This window comes from Pseudophryne corroboree, chromosome 3, assembly GCF_028390025.1.
Source record: "Pseudophryne corroboree isolate aPseCor3 chromosome 3, aPseCor3.hap2, whole genome shotgun sequence".
In the NCBI taxonomy this organism is placed as follows: domain Eukaryota; kingdom Metazoa; phylum Chordata; class Amphibia; order Anura; family Myobatrachidae; genus Pseudophryne; species Pseudophryne corroboree.
The window spans coordinates 717,932,329-717,953,151 of NC_086446.1; the positions used below are offsets into that span (position 1 = coordinate 717,932,329).

The 20,823-nt window shown below is 48.3% G+C and overlaps 1 protein-coding gene across 4 annotated transcripts in view; it reads right to left on the reverse strand.

Annotated features, from left to right (window-relative positions):
- INPP5A (inositol polyphosphate-5-phosphatase A) overlaps positions 1 to 20,823 on the reverse strand; it is a 911,370-nt gene that overhangs the window by 787,820 nt on the left and 102,727 nt on the right. The window lies entirely within an intron of this gene.

The following is a 20,823-nucleotide window of genomic DNA, read 5'->3' on the forward strand; positions in this document are numbered from 1 at the left end:
ATTGTCCAGAGTGTAGTATCCATTATGAGTCCGCTATCAGTACAGTAGTTCCTCGTGTTTCAATGGAAATAGCAAAAGAATTGAAGTTCTCTTCAAAAATTATATTTGACTGTGCTTTACTAGACCGCAATAAATTCAGCTTCTAGGCATAGATACTGCCATGGTGCAGGCAGCTAGGGAATAGACAGTGGCTGCACACTAGCTGTCAGCTGTCTCAGAACTGGATACTGCTGACAAACTAGCACAGTGCTTACAAACTGGGTCAGGCCCAGGCGGTCTCGTCACCTCAGACATTCATCTGGAAAACGCTAAAAACAATAAATCGAAGCATTTGAATTACAGACATACCTGAACCGTAAACTAGCACAGGATTAAATATGTCTGCGTCCATCATGCATCCTGGACATGTCTACAGAGCAGACAGCCTCATGCCCAGAGCTACAGTGGAATCAGCAGACGCAAATGAAAATGATAAAGTCAGGAAAGTTTGTGGACAGAAAACAAGGCTGCTGACTGACAACTGCTCAGCGGAAGCTCCATGCCTAGATGCCCAAGTGCCAACAGATGTGGTGACAGAACCAGCTGCAGAGCCTGACTACACTTGCCGACTTGTGCTTCTAATCCATTTGGCTAGAATCTGCTAAGAGGTTAGCCAACCTCGTGTAAGATGAACAGACTCTCCATCTTGCATATATTTATTTAGGGCAGTGATCTCCAGCCCGTAGCTCGCCGCAGTATTTTCGGTAACTCACAGAGCGCACGGGCTTGGGCAGTCACTGGCACTCCTCCTCCCTTCATTTTTAATATAGTACCGGCCGTCAGCCAATCAGAGCTCGTGGACCAGCAGTGGCGGCACCTGATTGGCTGCCGGACCGCGAGTTTTGATTGGCTCACTTACCGGCACCATATTTTAAATGCACACCGCCGGCGGAGACTGTCACCCTCACCGGAGCCGCTCTCCGGACTTCACAGGAGAGGCATGTTCTGCGCTCTCCTCCCCTTCCGTCCCTCATACAGGAGAAGCAGCACCGACGGCAGTAGAAGAAGCCAGCAAGGGTTAGCACTGTGTGGGGCACTGTATCGGACACTGCTGAGGGGCATTATTTGTGTATCTGGCACTGCTGAGGGGCATTATTTGTGTATCTGGCACTGCTGAGGGGCATTATTTGTGTATCTGGCACTGCTGAGTGGCATTATTTGTGTATCTGAAACTACGCGGGGGGGGGCAATACTTGTAGTTGTGAGGCCACACCCACTTTCGCAGGAACACATGTGCATTGGTGGGAGGGGGTAGCTCCTATTTTCCCGAAAGTAGCTCACACCCCAATTAAGGTTGGAGACTACTGATTTAGGGTCTATCCATGTAAGGTTGAAACCTCTTACCCCAACACAAAAAGCAACCCAACGCTGCTTTGATGGAGAACAAGAGTCCGTCCAAACTCTTATAAAAATGTCCTGAATAAGATGGATTCTCAATACCACCCCAGGCTGGAATCATAGAACATTGCACAACACCTCCCTGTATTCGTGAACAGTTACACTGGGAGACCTGCAGGATAGCACCCAACTCAAACTCTTCCAAAGAAAACAATAGCTAAAAAGGCACGTTTCAGGTTAAGAATCACAATTCTACCAACTCTAATGGTTCAAACATAGGGCACTACATCAAGATCCCACATCTGTAACGAAGGAACACATGGAAGCTGAATACAGACTTATCCATAAACACTAGCGATTTTCAACTACTGTGCCGTGGCACACTAGTGTGCCGTGAGCGGTCTCTAGGTGTGCCGCCGCCAGTCAGAGATGCTCCCCGCCAGACAGATCCGTTGCCGCTTGCCAGCCAGAGACCCGCCGCAATCAATAGCCGGCTCGGGCAGCGCGCACTTCCGCGTGCGTGACCTATGAGTCACGCACGCGGAAGTGCACACTGCACAGCGCTACCCGAGCCGGCTATTGATTGCGGCGGGTCTCTGGTTGGCCATGTCTCATTCCTGCCTGCAGTGCCTGCTCGCCTGCCCACTGGCCACTCCATGTCGCATTCCTGCCTGGAGCCCCCGTCCGTACACTGCAGCTACTCCATCCATGCTGCCATCACAGCATTACAGCTGCAGGTCTTACATTTAAAAAAAAAAAAGTATTTATTTATGTAGGCAATGTTTGGAATCACTGGGGGGGGGGGGGGGGGGAGGGAGGAGGGAGGTGAACAGCAACAATTATTATCGGGGGCAGTGAGTGGAATTACTGGGGGGGGGGGGGCAGTGTGTAGTAGAATTACTGGGGGAACAGTGTGTGGCATTATTAAGAAATAGATATGTTTTACTGACAAACGGGATGTTGGCTGTCAGTATACCGACAGCGGCATCCCGTCTGTTTAATTACTGTGGGGGCCAATTTGTTTTTTTTTCCCGTGGCGCACTAATGGTGTGCCTTGGCAATTTACAAATCTTATGAGTGTGCCGCGAGTTGAAAAAGGTTGAAAATCACTGATATACACCTATACTCAAATCGCACCAGAGAGACACGTCAATACACAGGTACACTAGAAGAGAACAAAGACGAAAATTTGTGGAACTAGTAGAACAGACAGATCCAATACAAGTGACCAGCACCATCTCATCACCTCTCTGAGTTGGGAGTAAACTAATCGACCCCCAGTACTCAAACTACCTTCTCCAAAGTATGAGATACCTATGTGTAGAAAAATTAACGGTTTAAATAACAAAAAAAAATCCTTGTCCATGCAATCCAGACATCAACAGCGATACAGTCATAGCCAGCTTATGAAGGCCCTAGTGTCACAAAATAAGATTTTACTCACCGGTAAATCTATTTCTCGTAGTCCGTAGTGGATGCTGGGAACTCCGTAAGGACCATGGGGAATAGCGGCTCCGCAGGAGACTGGGCACAACTAAAGAAAGCTTTAGGACTACCTGCTGTGCACTGGCTCCTCCCACTATGACCCTCCTCCAGACCTCAGTTAGGATACTGTGCCCGGAAGAGCTGACACAGTAAGGAAAGGATTTTGAATCCCGGGTAAGACTCATACCAGCCACACCAATCACACCGTATAACTCGTGATACTATACCCAGTTAACAGTATGAAATATAACTGAGCCTCTCAACAGATGGCTCAACAATAACCCTTTAGTTAAACAATAACTATATACAAGTATTGCAGACAATCCGCACTTGGGACGGGCGCCCAGCATCCACTACGAGAAATAGATTTACTGGTGAGTAAAAGCTTATTTTCTCTGACGTCCTAGTGGATGCTGGGAACTCCGTAAGGACCATGGGGATTATACCAAAGCTCCCAAACGGGCGGGAGAGTGCAGATGACTCTGCAGCACCGAATGAGCGAACTCTAGGTCCTCCTCAGCCAGGGTATCAAACTTGTAGAATTTAGCAAATGTGTTTGACCCCGACCAAGTAGCTGCTCGGCAAAGTTGTAAAGCCGAGACCCCTCGGGCAGCCGCCCAAGAAGAGCCCACCTTCCTCGTGGAATGGGCTTTTACAGATTTAGGATGCGGCAGTCCAGCCGCAGAATGTGCAAGTTGAATCGTGCTACAGATCCAGCGAGCAATAGTCTGCTTTGAAGCAGGCGCACCCAACTTGTTGGGCGCATGCAGGATAAATAGCGAGTCAGTCTTTCTGACTCCAGCTGTCCTGGAAACATAGATTTTTAGGGCCCGGACTACGTCCAGCAACTTGGAGTCCTCCAAGTCACGAGTAGCCGCAGGCACCACAATAGGCTGGTTCAAATGAAACGCTGAAACCACCTTTGGGAGAAATTGGGGACGAGTCCTCAATTCCGCCCTATCCATATGGAAAATCAGATAAGGGCTTTTACAAGACAAAGCCGCCAATTCTGACACACGCCTGGCCGAAGCCAAGGCCAACAGCATGACCACTTTCCACGTGAGATATTTTAGTTCCACGGTTTTAAGTGGTTCAAACCAATGCGACTTTAGGAAATCCAACACCACGTTGAGATCCCAAGGTGCCACTGGGGGCACAAAAGGGGGCTGAATATGCAGCACTCCCTTAACAAATGTCTGAACTTCAGGTAGTGAAGCCAGTTCTTTTTGGAAGAAAATCGATAGAGCCGAAATCTGGACCTTAATGGAACCCAATTTTAGGCCCATAGTCACCCCTGACTGTAGGAAGTGCAGAAATCGACCTAGCTGAAATTCCTCCGTTGGGGCCTTCCTGGCCTCACACCACGCAACATATTTCCGCCATATGCAGTGATAATTGTTTGCGGTCACTTCTTTCCTAGCTTTAATAAGCGTAGGGATAACTTCCTCCGGAATGCCCTTTTCCTTCAGGATCCGGCGTTCAACCGCCATGCCGTCAAATGCAGCCGCGGTAAGTCTTGGAACAGACAGGGCCCCTGCTGCAGCAGGTCCTGTCTGAGCGGCAGAGGCCATGGGTCCTCTGAGATCATTTCTTGAAGTTCTGGGTACCAAGCTCTTATTGGCCAATCCGTAACAATGAGTATAGTTCTTACTCCTCTCCTTCTTAATAGTCTCAGTACCTTGGGTATGAGAGGCAGAGGAGGGAACACATACACCGACCAGTACACCCACGGTGTTACCAGAGCATCCACAGCTATCGCCTGAGGGTCCCTTGACCTGGCGCAATATCTTTTTAGCTTTTTGTTGAGGCGGGACGCCATCATGTCCACCTGTGGCCTTTCCCACCGGTGTACAATCATTTGGAAGACTTCTGGATGAAGTCCCCAATCTCCCGGGTGGAGGTCGTGTCTACTGAGAAAGTCTGCTTCCCAGTTGTCCACTCCGGGAATGAACACTGCTGACAGTGCTAACACATGATTTTCCGCCCATCGGAGAATCCTTGTGGCTTCTGCCATTGCCATCCTGCTTCTTGTGCCGCCCTGTCGGTTTACATGGGCGACCGCCGTGATGTTGTCTGACTGGATCAGCACCGGCTGGTGTTGAAGCAGGGGTCTTGCCTGACTTAGGGCATTGTAAATGGCCCTTAGTTCCAAAATATTTATGTGTAGGGAAGTCTCCTGACTTGTCCATAGTCCCTGGAAGTTTCTTCCCTGTGTGACTGCCCCCCAACCTCGAAGGCTGGCATCCGTGGTCACCAGGACCCAGTCCTGTATGCCGAATCTGCGACACTCTAGAAGATGAGCACTCTGCAGCCACCACAACAGCGACACCCTGGTCCTTGGAGACAGGGTTATCAGCCGATGCATCTGAAGATGCGATCCGGACCACTTGTCCAACAGATCCCACTGAAAGATCCTTGCATGGAACCTTCCGAATGGAATTGCTTCGTAAGAAGCCACCATCTTTCCCAGGACTCGCGTGCAGTGGTGCACCGACACCTGTTTTGGTTTTAGGAGGTCTCTGACTAGAGATGACAACTCCTTGGCCTTCTCCTCCGGGAGAAATACTTTTTTCTGTTCTGTGTCCAGAACCATCCCCAGAAACAGTAGACGCGTTGTAGGAACCAGCTGCGACTTTGGAATATTCAGGATCCAGCCGTGCTGTTGTAGCACTTCCCGAGCTAGTGCTACACCGATCAACAACTGTTCCCTGGACCTCGCCTTTATAAGGAGATCGTCCAAGTACGGGATAATTAAAACTCCCTTTCTCCGAAGGAGTATCATCATTTCGGCCATTACCTTGGTAAATACCCTCGGTGCCGTGGACAGACCAAACGGCAACGTCTGGAATTGGTAATGACAGTCCTGTACCACAAATCTGAGGTACTCCTGGTGAGGAGGGTAAATGGGGACATGCAGGTAAGCATCCTTGATGTCCAGTGATACCATGTAATCCCCCTCGTCCAGGCTTGCAATCACCGCCCTGAGCGATTCCATCTTGAACTTGAACCTTCTTATATAAAAGTGTTCAAGGATTTTAAATTTAAAATGGGTCTCACCGAACCGTCCGGTTTCGGTACCACAAACATTGTGGAATAGTAACCCCGTCCTTGTTGAAGGAGGGGTACCTTGATTATCACCTGCTGAGAATACAGCTTGTGAATCGCCTCCAGCACTGCCTCCCTGCACGGGGGAGCTGTCGGCAAGGCAGATTTGAGGAAACGGCGAGGGGGAGACGTCTCGAATTCCAGCTTGTACCCCTGAGATACTACTTGTAGAATCCAGGGATCCACCCGTGAGCGAGCCCACTGGTCGCTGAAGTTCTTGAGATGGGCCTTCACCGTACCTGGCTCCGCCTGTGGAGCCCCAGCGTCATGCGGTGGACTTAGAGGAAGCGGGGGAGGACTTTTGTTCCTGGGAACTGGCTGTATGTTGCAGCTTTTTCCCTCTACCTCTGCCTCTGGGCAGAAAGGACGCGCCTCTAACCCGCTTGCCATTCTGGGGCGGAAAGGACTGTACCTGATAATACGGTGCTTTCTTTGGCTGTGAGGGAACATGGGGTAAAAATGCTGACTTCCCAGCTGTCGCTGTGGAAACGAGGTCCGAGAGACCATCCCCAAACTCCTCCTCACCCTTGTAAGGCAATACTTCCATGTGCCTTTTAGAATCAGCATCTCCTGTCCACTGCCGAGTCCACAATCCTCTCCTGGCAGTAATGGACATTGCGTTTATTTTAGATGCCAGCCGGCAAATATCCCTCTGTGCATCTCTCATGTACAAGACAGTGTCTTTAATATGCTCTACGGTTAGCAATATAGTGTCCCTGTCTAGGGTATCAATGTTTTCCGACAGGGAATCTGACCACGCAGCTGCAGCACTGCACATCCATGCTGAAGCAATAGCCGGTCTCAGTATAATACCTGAGTGTGTATATACAGACTTCAGGATAGCCTCCTGCTTTCTATCTGCAGGCTCCTTTAGGGCGGCCGTGTCCGGAGACTGTAGTGCCACCTTTTTTGACAGACGTGTGAGCGCTTTATCCACCATAGGGGATGTCTCCCAACGTGACCTGTCCTCTGCGGGAAAGGGTACGCCATTAGTAACTTTTTAGAAATTACCAGTTTCTTATCGGGGGAAGCCCACGCTTCTTCACACACTTCATTTAATTCATCAGATGGGGGAAAAACCACTGGTAGTTTTTTTCTCCCCAAACATAATACCCTTTTTTGTGGTACCTGGGGTAATATCAGAAATATGCAACACATTTTTCATTGCCGTAATCATGTAACGGGTGGCTCTATTGGAATGTACACTAGTCTCATCATCGTCGACACTGGAGTCAGTATCCGTGTCGACATCTGTGTCTGCCATCTGAGGTAGCGGGCGTTTTAGAGCCCCTGATGGCTTTAGAGACGTCTGGGCAGGCACAGGCTGAGAAGCCGGCTGTCCCACATCTGCTAGGTCGTCAAACCTTTTATGTAAGGAGTCGACACTGTCGCGTAATTCCTTCCACATAACCATCCACTCAGGTGTCGACCCCGCAGGGGGTGACATCACATTTATCGGCACCTGCACCGCCTCCACATAAGCCTCCTCATCAAACATGTCGACACAGCCGTACCGACACACCGCACACACACAGGGAATGCTCTGACTGAGGACAGGACCCCACAAAGCCCTTTGGGGAGACAGAGAGAGAGTATGCCAGCACACACCAACAGCGCTATATAACACAGGGATTAACACTATAACTGAGTGATTTTTCCCAATAGCTGCTTGTATACACAATATTGCGCCTAAATTTAGTGCCCCCCCTCTCTTTTTTACCCTATGTAGTCTGGAAACTGCAGGGGAGAGCCTGGGAGCGATCCTTCCAGCGGAGCTGTGAGGGGAAAATGGCGCCAGTGTGCTGAGGGAGATAGCCCCGCTCCTTTTTTGGCGGACTTCTCCCGCTTTTTTCTATGTATATCTGGCAGGGGTATTTTACACGTATATAGTCTCTATGACTATATTATGTGTTATTTGCCAGCCAAGGTACTCAATATTGCAGCCCAGGGCGCCCCCCCCCCCAGCGCCCTGCACCCATCAGTGACCGGAGTGTGAGGTGTGCATGGGAAGCAATGGCGCACAGCTGCAGTGCTGTGCGCTACCTTGATGAAGACCGAAGTCTTCTGCCGCCGATTTCCAGGACCCTCTTCTTGCTTCTGGCTCTGTAAGGGGGACGGCGGCGCGGCTCCGGGACCGGACGACCGAGGCTGGACCTGTGTTCGATCCCTCTGTAGCTAATGGTGTCCAGTAGCCTAGAAGCCCAAGCTAGCTGCAAGCAGGTAGGTTCGCTTCTCTCCCCTTAGTCCCTCGTAGCAGTGAGTCTGTTGCCAGCAGATCTCACTGAAAATAAAAAACTAAAATAAACTTTCTTTTTCTAAGAGTTCAGGAGAGCCCCTAGTGTGCATCCATCTCAGCCGGGCACAAAATTCTAACTGAGGTCTGGAGGAGGGTCATAGAGGGAGGAGCCAGTGCACACCAGGTAGTCCTAAAGCTTTCTTTAGTTGTGCCCAGTCTCCTGCGGAGTAGCTATTCCCCATGGTCCTTATGGAGTTCCCAGCATCCACTAGGACGTCAGAGAAATTGGCACCCGCCCAAATGTATAAGCCTTAAAAGTGATAAGAACCTGCCAACCAGCTCCTAACAGCCATGTTACAGGATGTGTTTGAAAAAATGACAGTTGGAAGTTGATTGGCTGGTACTTTATCACCCTTTATTTATCACTTTTTAAGGCTTAATACATTTGGGCCCCTGGGTCAGCATGCCTAACAAATCACAGTGTCAGTCTCTCATTGGCTCATTTGGCGCAATGAGAAGGACCTGGACTTGTTCCTCTACATGACATCCCTTCAATGCGTTGCTTAACAGTAACCAGTGTGCTCGGCTTTAAGAGTGTTAAGATTGCTGGTGGGGTGGGGAGGGAAGAGGCTGTGCTTCATGAGCATTGGACACACGCCCAGCCCAATAGAAAGTAGCCTAAATGTGAAAGTTCTGCAACTCCTCCAACCTCCGCGTTCAGCAGGGTCATCACCTCAGCTTGGAGGAACACAAGTGCAGCATAAAAGTGAATTTATGCAGGGCCTGCCTCCTGACTTCACAATTGAAATAGATTATGTGGACAATAAAAACGAGATTAATGGTAAGAACTTACCTTTGTTAAATCTCTTTCTGCGAGGTACACTGGGCTCCACAAGGATTGGGTGTAAAGTAGGATCTTGATCCGAGGCACCAACAGGTTCAAAGCTTTGACTGTTCCCAGAATGCACAGTGCCGCCTCCTCTATAACCCCGCCTCCCTGCACAGGAGCTCAGTTTTTAGTTAACCAGCCCAATGCAGTAGCAGGAAGAGAGACGACAACGGTTCGTAGCCACATACACCACACTCTCACGACAAGAGAAGTGTCAGCGGCTAATGCCATACCAACAAAAAGCAGCTAAGTGCGTCAGGGTGGGCGCCTTGTGGAGCCCAGTGTACCTCGCAGAAAGAGATTTAACAAAAGGTAAGTTCTTACCATAAATCTCGATTTCTGCTGCGGGGTACACTGGGCTCCACAAGGATTGGACAATGGGGATGTCCTAAAGCAGTTCCTTATGGGAGGGGACGCACCGTAGCAGGCACAAGAACCCGGCGTCCAAAGGAAGCATCCTGGGAAGCGGCAGTATCGAAGGCATAGAACCTTATGTGTTCCCGGAGGACCACGTAGCTGCCTTGCACAATTGTTCAAGGGTCGCACCACGTTGGGCCGCCAAAGAAGGTCCAACAGACCAAGTAGAATGGGCCATAATGTGAGCAGGAGCTGACAGACCAGCCTTCACATAAGCATGTGCAATCACCATTCTAATCCATCTGGCCAGGGTCTGCTTGTGAGCAGGCCAGCCACGTTTGTGAAATCCAAACAAAACAAAGAGAGAACCAGATTTTTGAATAGAGGCAGTTCTCTTCACGTAGATACGGAGAGCCCATACCACATCCAAAGACAGCTCTTTGGGAGACAAATCAGGAGAGACAAAGGCCGGAACCACAATCTCCTGATTAAGGTGGAACGAAGAAACCCCCTTCGGTAAATATCCGGGACGAGTCCTAAGAACCGCCCGGTCATGGTGAAAAATCAGATATGGGGAACTACAAGACAAGGCACCCAGATCAGACACTCTTCTAGCAGAGGCAATAGCCAGCAAGATCACCACCTTAAGGGAAAGCCAGGGGTTCAAACGGAGGCTCCTGCAACGCCTCCAAAACCACCGACAAGTTCCAAGGAGCCGCAGGCTCCAAGGAGGTTGGATACGCAACACACCCTGAGTGAAAGTATGAACATCAGGTAAAGTCGCAATTTTTCTCTGAAACCACACAGACAAGGCCGAAATATGAACCTTGAGGGAGGCCAGACGCAGGCCCTGCTGCAGAAAAGCCAAAAGTTTGGCTGTACTACACTTGTAAGCGTCATAATTATTAGATGCGCACCAAACAAAGTAGGAATGCCAGACCCTATAGTAAATCCGAGCAGAAGCCGGTTTCCGGGCCCGCAACATAGTTTTAATGACCTCTTCAGAAAAACCCTTAGCCCTCAAGACGGAAGCTTCAAGAGCCACACCGTCAAAGACAGCCGGGCTAGGTCCTGGTAGACACAGGGGCCCTGAACGAGGAGGTCTGGGCGTTGTGGAAGCAGAAGTGGACGCTCTGACGATAGGCCTTGCAGGTCTGAGAACCAGGGCCATCTGGGCCACGCCGGAGCTATGAGAAGCAGATTTCCTTTTTCTTGCTTGAACTTCCGAATTACCCTGGGCAGGACTGACACCGGAGGGAACACGTACGGCAGCCGAAACCTCCACGGTACCACCAGCGCATCCATGAATGCTGCTTGAGGATCCCTTGTCCTTGCTCCGAAGACCGGAACCTTGTGATTGTGTCGAGACGCCATCAGATCTACATCTGGAAGACCCCACTTTTCCACTAGGAGTTGAAACACTTCTGGATGGAGGCTCCACTCGCCGGCATGCACGTCCTGACGACTGAGAAAGTCCGCTTTCCAATTCAGGACTCCCGGAATTAATATTGCCGATATGGCCGGTAGATGGCGTTCCACCCAAAGTAGAATCAGCGAGACTTCCTTCATTGCCAAACGGCTTCGAGTGCCGCCTTGATGATTTATGTAAGCCACTGTGGCGGCGTTGTCCGACTGTATTTGAACAGGATGGTTCTGAATTAAATGCTGGGCCAGGTTCAATGCATTAAAGACCGCCCGCAATTCCAGAATGTTGATCGAGAGGAGAGATTCCTCCTTGGTCCACCGACCCTGAAGGGAGTGTTGCTCCAGCACCGCGCCCCAACCTCTTAGACTGGCATCTGTGGTCAACATGACCCAGTTGGATATCCAGAAGGGACGGCCCCTGCACAACTGTTGGTCCCGGAGCCACCAAAGTAGCGGCAGACGGACCTCCGGAGTCAATGAGATCATGTGAGACCTGATCCGGTGAGGCAGTCCGTCCCACTTGGCTAGAATCAGCCTCTGGAGGGGGCGAGAATGGAATTGAGCATACTCCACCATGTCGAATTCTGAGACCATGAGGCCTAGCACCTGCATAGCCGAATGTATCGACACTTGCGGACGAGAAAGGAAGCAACGAATCCTGTCCTGAAGCTTCAGGACTTTCTCCTGAGACAAGAACAACCGCTGGTTGTGAGTGTCCAATAGCGCTCCCAGGTGCACCATGCTCTGAGCAGGGACCAGGGAGGATTTCTTCCAGTTAATGAGCCACCCGTGGGCTTGTAGAAACCGGACCGTCATATCCAGATGACACAGGAGAAGTTCTGGGGAATTTGCCAGGATTAACAAGTCGTCCAGGTACGGCAGTATCCCGACCCCTTGACGGCGGAGTACCACCGTCATCACCGCTATTACTTTGGTGAAAACTCGCGGAACAGTTGTTAAACCAAAAGGTAACGCCCGAAACTGGTAATGAAGGTTGCCAATAGCGAACCTCCGGTATTGCTGATGTGACGCTGCTATAGGAATATGCAGGTAAGCATCCTGTATATCCAGGGAGACCATGTAGTCCCCAGGTTCCAAGGCCAGAACTAGAGAGCGAAGGGTTTCCATACGGAACTTGGAAACCTTCACAAACTTGTTCAATGCCTTGAGGTTGAGAATGGACCGGGAGGACCCATTCGGTTTCGATGACTAGAAACAGCGGAGAATAGTACCCCCGGCCCCTCTGAGCAAGAGGCACCTGTACTACAACTCCTGTATCCAGGAGGGTCTGTACCACCGAATGCAGAGTGTTTGCCTTTGTCTGGTCCGACGGGACGTCTGTCTGGCAAAATCGATGAGGGGGTCCGTTTTTGAAGGCTATGGCGTAACCTCGAGTGACGACTTCCCGTACCCAGGCATCTGAAGTGGTCTTCAACCATTCCTGGGTATACCCTAGAAGCCGGCCCCCCACCCTGGGATCCCCCAGGGGGAGGCCCTCCCCGTCATGCGGCAGGCTTATCGGTCTTGGAAGCTGGCTGACGGGCAGCCCAGGCTCTCTTGGGCTTCGGCTTACCAGGTTTGGAAGTGCGGGCCTGCTTGTGGTACGCCTGACCTTTTGCTTTACCTGAAGGGTGAAAGGGGCGAAAGGACGTACGTTTAGCCTTCGACACAGAAGGAGCGGTATTTGGAAGACAGGCAGTTTTGGAAGTAGCCAAGTCAGCCACTATCTTATTTAAGTCCTCCCCAAACAGAATATCTCCCTTGAAAGGGAGTACCTCCAGGTTTTTCTAGAGTCCAGAGCCACAGACCAGGATCTCAGCCACAATATCCGGCGAGCCAGGACTGACGTAGTAGAGGCCTTGGCTGCTAGGATACCGGCATCCGAAGCCGCCTCTTTAATATAGCGAGAAGCTGTGACAATATATGACAAGCATTGTCTAGCAAGGTCAGAGGATATTTCAGTATCTAACTCCAAGGCCCACGCTTCAATAGCCTCGGCAGCCCATGTAGCTGCAATAGTGGGCCTTTGCGCAGCACCCGTGAGGGTGTAAATCGCTTTCAGACAACCCTCCACACTTTTATCCGTAGGCTCTTTTAGAGACGTGACGGTAGTGACACAGAGCTGAGGAAATCATCATCCTGGCCACATGTGAGTGCACTGGAGGAGGAGTTTCCCAATTCTTAGACAGCTCTGGCGCGAGGGGATAGCGAGCCAGCATCTTCTTGTGAGGCACAAACTTCGTACCCGGGTTTTCCCAGGGTTCCTGACGTATATCCACTAGGTGGTCAGAGTGAGGTAAAACTTGTTTAACCACCTTCTGACGCATAAACCTATCTGGTTTCTTAGGAGGGACGGATGGCTCGGGATCATCCGTAATCTGTAGAATTAACTTAATAGCCTCCAAAAGATCAGGAACATCCACATGTGAACTACCCTCCCCATCAGCCGTATCCGAGTCAGAACCTGTGGGGTCAGTATACGTGCCGTCTTCATCAGACGAGGTGTCAGTGACAGCAGTGGATTGTGAGGAGACAAGCGCTCGCTTAGAGGACCCCTTGGACTTAGGCGAGCGATGATCAGACTTTTTAGTAGTCAGGGACTGGTTCAACTTCTTTAACTGAGCAGTTAAATCGTCCGCCCACGGCGGGTTAGTTGCAGGGACCACATACGGTTGTACCGGCATTGGGGGTCCCATAGGGGGTGTTAGTTTATGAACTAGCGTATGCAGAAGCGTGGAAAAAGCGGCCCACGGTGGGTCAGTATGTGCCTCCGTTGACACAGTCCCACTGGGGGGGGGGGGGCAAGGAGCCCCCAGAACCAGAGCCCACAGCTGCTATATTCTCCTCATATGGGTCTGTGGCTTCAGCAACACCGGTAGTGTGTTCAGCTCCAGAACCGTTACCCTCAGAAGCAGACATGATATAACTTGCAGTATGAGGTAACACAGTACAATTATCAGCAGCACTATATCTCTAAACCCAAACCCCTGAGCAGTGTAGTCAGCACTAGCAGAGATAAAGGAGAGATATGGTGACTAAATCACAGAGAAAAATACGTAATACAGTATATCTTTGTGAAAATACTATATTAGATAAAACCTGACGCAACAAGCCCCCTCAGGTTATAGAATATAGGGATAGCAGGTTGAGTGAAAGACACGAAAATGGACACCAATCAGCTATCAAATGCACACACATATAGTCACAGTTTGTACAATGCTGAGGTTATTACTGACAATAATACTGCACTGGACTAGCTTACACAGCTATATAACAATAGATATAACAGTACACAGTAAGAACTGGATGTATATCACAGGGTAATTGTACTAGAAAACCCTGACTAAATGCACTCTTTCTTACTAACACGGACTAAAAAAGGCAGGTAGAATACTTAAGTGTCATGTAAAGTCACAGCACTGACAACCAGGCGGCTTTACATAGGAGGATTTGCCCAAAGCATTCCCAGGAACAGTGAGCGGAGGGATAATGGCGCCGCAGACACTGCCAGGGAGTGAGGGAGAGACAGATATGCAACTCCAGGGCGGGAACACTTGCTATAAATGGAGCCCTGGGGCTGGGGGAGGGGCTTCAGGTCTAAGCCTTATCCCCTCTGCTGGCAAAACCACCGGGTACTGTGGGCGATTTAAGAATTGGTTTAGAGAGAAAACCTGACCTGCGCCCATGCCCTGGTGATCTAGTGGGATCGCCTTATCCACAGTGTCCACCGCCAGCGCGCGCGGCCCGCCTCCCACTGACTGCGCCGGATCCCGATAAAGACCGGGTCTTGTAAGCGGGACCCACTTACCACCTCCCGAAGCGCGGCCACGCGATCCTGGAGAGCCCCAGCCGTGTGTGTCTAACATGAAGAAAACCGGAGCCTCCGCTGTAGGTACCCGGCAACCAGGGCCCGGGAGTGTACAGCACCGCTGGGGAGAGCTGGAGCTGCAGCAGTGAATGTCACAAGACATTTACCACCGCTGCTGCCCTTGAAGTCTTCACTTTTTACCTCATAAAAAGCTTTTCTTAGGGCTCCCTGGAGCAGCCCCTCTGTTCAGTGCCTGCTTACTGCAGCACCAACTTACAAAACTGAGCTCCTGTGCAGGAAAGCGGCGGCGCTGTGCATTCTGGGAACAGTCAAAGCTTTGAGCCTGTTGGTGCCTCGGATCAAGATCCTACTCTACACCCCATTGTCCAATCCTTGTGTAGCCCAGTGTACCCCGCAGCAGAAAATGAAAATAAGACACTAGAAATGTCTTGACTTGTGGCTCTCTTTTATACCCTACGTCAGGATAGCGCCAGAGGAAAACATGCAAAGCCGTACCAGACTGAATGAGGCACCAGTGGAAAAGTGCAGAGTAGGGGTAATGCAAACGTATACATTACTTCAAACGTACCTTTCATCCTGTACTTCCAGCATTTCCCATGTGCTCTGAGTTTTTTAAATTCTTCCATCATGTTCAAAAGTGGATACCATATACACCATTAAAAATGCATTAGCGCAGCCCTCGTTTGACTTTTGAATAGATAATAGCTCTGGTACGGCAGTCTCTCTAATAAGTTACAATGGGGCAGATTTACTAATCCTGGTGAAGTGATAAAGTTGAAGGTGATAAAGGACCAGCCAGTCAGCTCCTAACTGTCATTTTTCAAACCGAGCCACTAGCATGGAAGTTTGAAGCTGATTGGCTGCTGCGTTATCACCTTCCACTTTATCACTTCACCAGGCTTAATAAATCTACCCCAATGTTCTGTATATCACACAACAAATGCTGTGCAGATTACTACAGCACTTACTGCAGTCTCAGTTAGCGGGGGAGCTAACGTACATTTGATTGTAATACAAAAAGGGCTTCCTTTATTACCGATACTTAATACTAGGAGCACATTTAAATTTAGTAACACTGATACTTCCGAATATGACCCCCCAGTATTTTACATGAATTACCTGTCCAGCATTGTCTTCTGCCCAGCTCCCAGGAGCTCCTGATGGCAGAAACAGGCTGTTCCCTAATGATAATGTGATAAGCTTTGCGCTGTTGGCTAAATACAGAACGAAGGACTTAATTCCTTAAACCAGTGATATTAAGTTATGTCTCCTTAAACCAGTGATATTAAAAGGGTTATGTCTCCTTCTTAAATGGAGCACAAAGTGTGAGACGGAAAACCTCCATTCAAGACTAGCAAACAGCCAGAAGATTTGTACTCGTCTACCACTGTACCTACAACAGGATTGGCTCTACCGTATAAGCCTATAGGCGACACCAACAAGTATTGTTTAGTATCTGCCACCCCTACAAAATGGACGGGGTGTTGTCACTGGACCCTCCGAAGTACCTAGTATTAACATTTATTTATACATTGCCTGCAAACTCTGCAGCCCTGCACAATTGGGAACAAACATCAGAATAAAACAAGGCTGGTTGTTACTCAATCCGAGGTAAACGGATAGGATGCATAGGCTGGTATACAGGTTATGCCAAATAAAATACACAATAAAGCATTATTTTCCATTTGGTTTGGAACATTTACCACACTGCGAAGCTGAAGTCATACAGTTGGAGGGACACAAGCCTCTGCAATTTATAAAGTGCTATGTTTCATAAACTCTGCTCAAAATGCGGATTCTAACATATCAGGACAGCAGAGTGGAGCAGTGGTTAGCATTACTGCCTCACAGCACGGATGTCTTGGGTTCAATTCCAACCAAGTTTCCATCTGTGTGGGTTTCCTCCAAGAACCCATGTTGGTATGTTAATTGGCTCCTGACAAAAAAGTAACTACAGCAGCTGTGGCCAACCAGCGGCTCTTCTGTCAAACAGATGCGGCTCCCGCCACTCCTGACACTCAATTTGACCCATGGCTGCCCCCCACCTTGTAGGGCTGCCAGGATTGGAGGCGGGAGTGTGACATCGGGAGCGAAGGCAGGAGCGCAAAGCCAATACTACATCACGCCCATGGTCCCGGCCCTGTCTGACGCTCATACCATGAAGATACGGCGCCTGTCTGACCTCACTGTCCACCGATTCCCTGTCATACAGGTGAGAGCAGCTACCAGTGACCAGAAGAGGGAAGGGCAGGCCGAGAGGCACAGAGCAAAGGGGAGGGCAGGCTGAGAGGCACAGAGCAAAGGGTGGGAGGCTGGCTTGTTTCAGTGTATTTTATGCAAATCTGGATTGTTTTAGTGTTTCTCGCTAAAAATGGGGACGCGACACATGGTAATGCTCCTACCAACGTCATAATGAAGGGGGGGGCGCACAAAATGGGGTGTAGCCTTGTGCCAGTTAGACCACGCCCCATTTTTTTATCATACCGGCTCTTTGACTTAACTATAGATATTTTTGGGCTCTGACTGGTTGGCCACCCCTGCTCTACATCATGTGTTCGTGTCCGGGTGATAAGAGTTATGTTTTGTAAGCTCCACTGGGGCAGGGACTGATGTGAATGACTAAATATTCTATGTTAAGTATTGCGGAATGTGTATGTGCTAAAAAGATAACTTCAGAAAAGGGACTGTAGTTGCATGAAAGGATCCAACGCCATTTATATTTCTACACTTTAAAAAAAAGACAGTCTAGTTGGATGTATATTAAATAATGTAGAGTCGCAAGATATTTTTACACACATTTTAATTATAAAGACCCATATGCATGTTAAATTACCACCTAGAAGCACATGCAAATTTTCTAAGTAATTTACTGGTTTCCATAGACACCGATTACGGACATATTGCCTGTGAAATTCACCCATGTTCAGAGAGTTCCTATCTTTAATAAATGGATCATAAAACAGTAGACAGACATATGCTAGTTAATCCCAGTGAAATAATAAAAGGGAATTAAATTCAGCCTTTAATTATACAATCTGTAACAGGAAGTAGAAAGAAAAAAAAAACACACAGATATGACACGAATCATTAAAGGGACACTAAACGCAAATTCATATCTGATCCAATACAAAGGGATATCCTAGCTTCTCGGCAGGTTGGAGCTGTAAATTTAAAAGTGGCACTAACACCAGTGTGATGCCTGGAGTGCCTTAGAAAATTCACGGCTTCATAAATGTAGCCCAAAGTTCTGTGGCTTCTACACTAACCCTGCAAGGATTCCCATCACCTCATATTTGGACTTTGGTGTTATTGGTTTTTTTTTTTACCTGTATTTCAATGTTAAAGTTCTACCCAAGTTGTTCTCCAAGTAAACTTGTCAGGAATTGTTGGGGGATATACTGCATAAAAACTCTTACAAACTGGCTAAATAAAAAAATAAATACTATAGATCTAAACATTGGTCATTCGGCACTCCCAGTTACTCAAAATTAGCTGTCGCCGGTGCCTTCATAGAAAATAGCATAAAGAAAGAAAAAAAAACACACACACACACACACACACACGTAAATGCGGCACTCATAACTGCTGAATAAAGCTCACGACTTCAGTGTTATGTTAACACACACACATCATAATAAAAATATATCTATCTGCAAAACAGTTATTATAACGTGTGTGTGTATTTTTTTTTTTTTTTTAGAAAGAGTGCATTATGGGGGTCATTCCTAGTTGATCGCTAGCTGCATTTGTTCGCAGCGATCAGGCTAAAAAATGGCAGTTCTGCGGGTGCGTCGCAATGCACACGCGCGATGTACGGACACAATGAATTATGTAGTTTTGCACAGGGTCTAGCGATGCATTTCAGTCGCACTGGTTGCCAGGAACGGGGCGGGCATTTCTGGGTGGCAACTGACCGTTTTAAGGGAGTGTTTGGGAAAACGCAGGCGTGCCAGGGAAAACGCAGGCGTGGCTGGGCGGGTGTGTGACGTCAAATCCGGAACTGAATAGGCTGAAGTGATCGCAAGCGCCGAGTAGGTTTTGAGCTACTCTGAAACTACACAAACATTTTTTGCATGCGCTCTGCGATACAACCATTCACATTTCTGCTAAGCTAAAATACACTCCCCAGTGGGCGGCGGCATAGCGTTTGCACGGCTGCTAAAAACTGCTAGTGAGCGATCAACTCGGAATGACCACCTATAGTAACTGTTTTGCAGTAAAAAAAAAAATAAAAATAAAATACTAATTTCCATTCTTAGAAATGAGCCATTAAAAAGGACAGTCTGGTCTCTGGTACCCTGTGGCTCAGTGCAAACTAACTGCAGCCACACCATCCAGTCCTGCGGATATAAGTAGTGAAGCCAGCCAGCCAGCCATAGGCCAAAGTGAGAGTTACATGAACTTATCTTTCTGGTGCCCTGATGTCTATGTGATCTGATGCTTCGTCATAAGAGATATATGAAGATACGTGAAGTATCGCATTCTGCCATTTACTGACACCCGGTGAGGTCATACTGTTGCAGTTCTAACGAACAATAGTACAGAACAGCAGCATAGGGTGCAATGCCAGGCAGAGGGAAGGAAGTATCAATTGTACCCCAAACGCAAGCGGTTATTCGGCATCTGGAACCAATGTGCTCTATGCTATAACCATTTTAGATGGCTCTGGTGGAAGTGATGTCACCAAGTGATGTGAATTGATAGGCTGAAGGCTTACGAGGCATTGGGTACAACTTGTAAAATAACCGCCTTACACGTGTAAGTGATGAATACCATAAGGCTGGAACTTTTTAATGTACTGAATATATAAGATAATAAAAATATATATATATGGTGACCTGAAACCGCTAATACCCCTTTCACACCGCAGCTTGTACCCGGTAATTTGCCGTTTTTACTGGCTTCCTAAACGGTTCGAGCTGCGATGTGAAAGGGTCACCTTCAATTTACCGTTTACAAAATACCGGTATTTTGAAACTGTAAAAAAGCAGGGTCCTACCCGTTTCAGACCCGTTTAATTGTGCAGTGTGAAAGGGTCTGAAACGGTATTTGCAAGCCCCAGAAGGTGATAGGCTGTCTCCATGTGTGATCTCACCAGGCAGAAGCAGGAAATAAACATTTAAAATGACAACCACGGTTTTGTATGGGTGAAACGGGTTCAGTATGAAAGGTACCAAAACGGTAATGAAATGGTAATATACTGGTTACAACATGCGATGTGAAGGGGGTTTAACTGCTCAGACCCATTTTAAGAACCATTTAAAGAATCGTTTCAAAAGCAGGGTTTGCAATGTGAAAGCAGCATAACTGTTCTACTACTGTAATAAAAGTCAATTATAAGGGTAAATCGTAAATATCCACATTTAACAAAAACACACCACAGTTGGCATTGCCAAAGCTACATCCCTTTAATGCAGCACAGAACAGTGATGTCCACAGGGGAAATTACAGAGATATTATCTAGGTCACTTGTGTTCATTTTGATGAAATATGATTTAGCCCTTAACTGCTTCAGTGCTGCCAATAACACACTGTGCTCAGACGTCACCCAGCGACTGGCCTAACCAATCACATTTACTAATTTACACATCAGAGTTTAGTCAATTTGCTACAGACAATGGGATTTTCCAATACACTTGTAGCATCTAACAAACACATTGCTACAATATTGATCAGGTTTGTGTGTTTCGGTTTTTTTATTTTTCCTTTTTGCTAAGCCTTCATAACATCTAGGAAATCTTTTCAAAATCTTAGGTGCATAAAATCCCCTGCATGAGCGTTATTAACCTGGTATATAGGAACACGATAGAAGGCTCAGGTTCTTTGTGCAAGCTTAGTGGTATGTAGGCATAGCCAATTGACAGAAGCCTCCCAACACTACTGTTGCTGCTGGACCCTCTGCTATCTAAACTCAATCTGTGGCTTCCTGTTTACACCATTCCTATTCACATATCATGCCACTGCCCCGTCACCTGTAGCCCTGTCTGCTTTAGCACAACCACGCAAGGGCTACAGCCTCCTACTCATTTCCTTGCGGTGACCATTTAAGTACCTGCTAATAATCTTGGCACACACTGAAGTATCAGGAGAGGAAGACTGAATAGAAGGTACTTTGAATAT